This window comes from Trichechus manatus, unplaced genomic scaffold, assembly GCF_000243295.1.
Source record: "Trichechus manatus latirostris isolate Lorelei unplaced genomic scaffold, TriManLat1.0 scaffold00030, whole genome shotgun sequence".
In the NCBI taxonomy this organism is placed as follows: domain Eukaryota; kingdom Metazoa; phylum Chordata; class Mammalia; order Sirenia; family Trichechidae; genus Trichechus; species Trichechus manatus.
Window position 1 is genome coordinate 10,894,040 of NW_004443966.1, and position 2,785 is coordinate 10,896,824.

The window sequence follows — 2,785 nt, forward strand, 5'->3', positions numbered from 1 at the left end:
GCTTTCACTCCATGGGCCGGGAAGCCCACTGCACCATCTCCTGCTGGTCTCCTGGTTCTGCCACCGTTTCTCTGGCACTTCTCCCCCAAAGGACGTGCTCTGTTCCTGGCTCCTCGCTCTTGGTGGTGGTGAGCTCCCCTCTCTGCTCTGGAATTGACTCTTTTAAGCCTAGCAGAATGGAAAAACTGACCAATCCCCTTGGTGGGCCATGATTACCTTATTTGCACAGTCCCATCCAATCACTTGTGTGGGAGTTACAAGACCAGGACGAGAAAGGCCACACAAAAGCAATCCATGGCACCCTAAACTGGAAGATTGCAAACATCAGCAAGATTTTTAAAAACTAACTCCTCTCTCCTTCCCAAAACCAAAAGAAAGAAATTACGGAACAAGCTAACTTATTTGCTTCAAATCACACAGGTGTAATATATGGATTTTCCCTAAGGAATCCTTTAGAAGTTTATTGTATATATAGCCAATCCAAGCCAAAAAACCGAACCTGCTGCTGTCCAGTCGGTTCTGACTCATATTGACCCTATAGGACAGAGTAGAACCGCCTCATAGCTTATGGGGTTTCTTTTTCGAGTGATGAAAAATGCTCGAAAATTAGGTTGTGGTGATGATAGTACAACCTTGTGAATATTCTAAAACACATTGTTCATTTTAAACGGGTGAATTGTAATGGTATGAGAACTATATCTTTTTTTTTTTTTTTTAAATGTATTTGACAGATTTAAAGGAAATACGTGCCAGATACAATTGACTTGCCAGCAAAGGAACCTGGAAATGAAGTGAAAAACAAGTGTGCCGGTTCAGAGAAGGTATGAGAGTGGGCGTCGAGCTGGGAAGCTGCATGCTTACACAAGCAGCTGGAGAAAAGCAAAAAGGGTCAGAGCTCTGCAGTTTCCCTTCCCAAGACTGTCCGGTTCCCACGTGCGTTAGGGAGGAGTCTCTGTACGGGGGCGGCCAGGTGTGCGCCGTGGAGGAGAGAACAGCACGTTTGCAAAGCAAAGAATAGGGGTACGCGAGGTCTGAAACTGGAATAACAAGATTTCATCCCCAACCGCAGCGTCCCGTGGGGCGGGAAACCTGAAGCCAGCGCCCAAAAAGTTCCAAACATCCTCTCGTCAGGATTTGCTCTCAAACTGCAGACAAAAACGCAGAGTACTCAAGAGCGTATATCCCGTAGGTGTGCGGTTTAAAGGAATAATAAAATGAACACCCACGGGCACACCATGCAGTTTAAGAAAAAGGATGTTCTCAAAATTAATCCTGTGTGCTCTTCCTCAGTCTCGCGCCTCACTCCCCATCCGAGGGAGGAACTACGATCCGGAATTTTGTGTTAATAGTTTCTCCACTGATTTTATCTTTTTCAATCTAGGAACAAATTCTTTATTTTAAAAAAATGACAGACGTACAAACATACGAAACATGAAATCACATCTCTAACCCGGACGGGGTTTGATCCCAGCCAGCCCAGCCTCCGCTTCGCCACCTAGTGGTGGTCCAGAGCCATCGTGTGAACACTAAGGTATTTCCAGAATAGAAAGGGTGGTGACTCACTTATTTGCATACCCAAAATGCACTGCACATAGTACAAGATTAAAACGGCAAAATTTTTAACTTTTACTAGACTCGTATTTCCAAAATACAAGTTCTATTACAAAATTCTGTAAAAACTTTTGTTCAGGCATTGGGTTGCCCCACAGCTAGTCACCATCAGTGAACTAGGACTTTCTGTTACCCGAGGTATGAGTTACAAAAGTAGCGGAGTATACTCTGGTTTCTCTTCAGATCGTATAAATCTTTCGCCTTTTACTAAAGATTTCCGTGGAGAGGAACAACTCTGAGTCTTAAACCAATTTTTTGAGGCCTTGTTCCGGCAAGGCTATTTAAGTTGTTTAACGATAGACATGATATTTACGTATTTGGTTAGTTGTAGTGGTTTGGTCTACTGTTAAATAGTGATTGTGTTTTAAGCAGTAATAGAATTAAATTTATTTCTTTAGCGTTTAAGAGTTAAAATTTATCAAGCATGAAATTGTAAAACTGATTTGTGGGAAACACTTTATAGCAGTTTTAATTTATGTATCTGGTAAGAGAAGATAAAGATTCTGTAGACTTTTCAGATGTTCGTGATTGTACACGATTTTAACGGCAGCGGGATTGACCCCAGAGATGAGTTCAGAGCGATTGTACCGCGCGTGAGGTTGCCATGAGTCAGAATTGAATCAAGGGCAACGGGTAAGCGTTCTAGTAGCTACTCATGTGTTACCTTCCAGACTGTCAGCCTTTCTCAATCTGTTGTGAGGTGCCCTCTTGGCAGTTCCGACTCATACTGACAGCATGTGTAACAAAACAAAACGCTGTCGGTCCTGCGCCGTCCTTAAAATCGCTGCGATCTTTGAGCGCATTGTTGCAGCCATTGTGTCAATCTTTCTTGTTGAGGATCTTCCTCTCTTTTGCTGACTCTCTCCTAAGCAAGATGTCCTTTTCCAGGGACTGGTCCCTCCTAGTAACGTGTCGGAATTACTGAAACAAGTCTCACCATCTTCGCTTCTAAGGAGCATTCTGGCTGTACTTCAAAGACAGATGTGTCCATTCTTCTGGCAGCCCATGGTATATTCAATGTTCTTCACCAACACCATAATTCAAATGCATCAATCCTTCCATCTTCCTTATTCATTGTACAGCTTCTGCATGCCTATGAGGTGACATGAAAATACCATGACTTGGGTCAAGTGCACCTTAGTCCTCAAGGTGGCATCTTTGCTTTTTAACACTT

The 2,785-nt window shown here is 43.2% G+C and overlaps 1 long non-coding RNA gene and 1 other non-coding gene across 5 annotated transcripts in view; both read left to right on the forward strand.

Moving 5' to 3' along the window:
• LOC111820228 (uncharacterized) overlaps positions 1–2,785 on the forward strand; it is a 21,744-nt gene that overhangs the window by 12,018 nt on the left and 6,941 nt on the right. For 2 of the 4 annotated variants that reach the window (XR_002823770.1, XR_002823769.1), the window contains exon 2: positions 732–1,531. This is a non-coding gene — a long non-coding RNA (uncharacterized LOC111820228). Of the gene's footprint in view, positions 1–731; positions 2,295–2,785 lie in introns of those variants that run through there. The other 2 variants (XR_002823771.1, XR_002823772.1) reach the window with 2 other exon arrangements.
• LOC111820246 (U5 spliceosomal RNA) lies at positions 1,775–1,890 on the forward strand. The gene has a single exon (XR_002823798.1). It is a non-coding gene; the product is annotated as a U5 spliceosomal RNA (small nuclear RNA).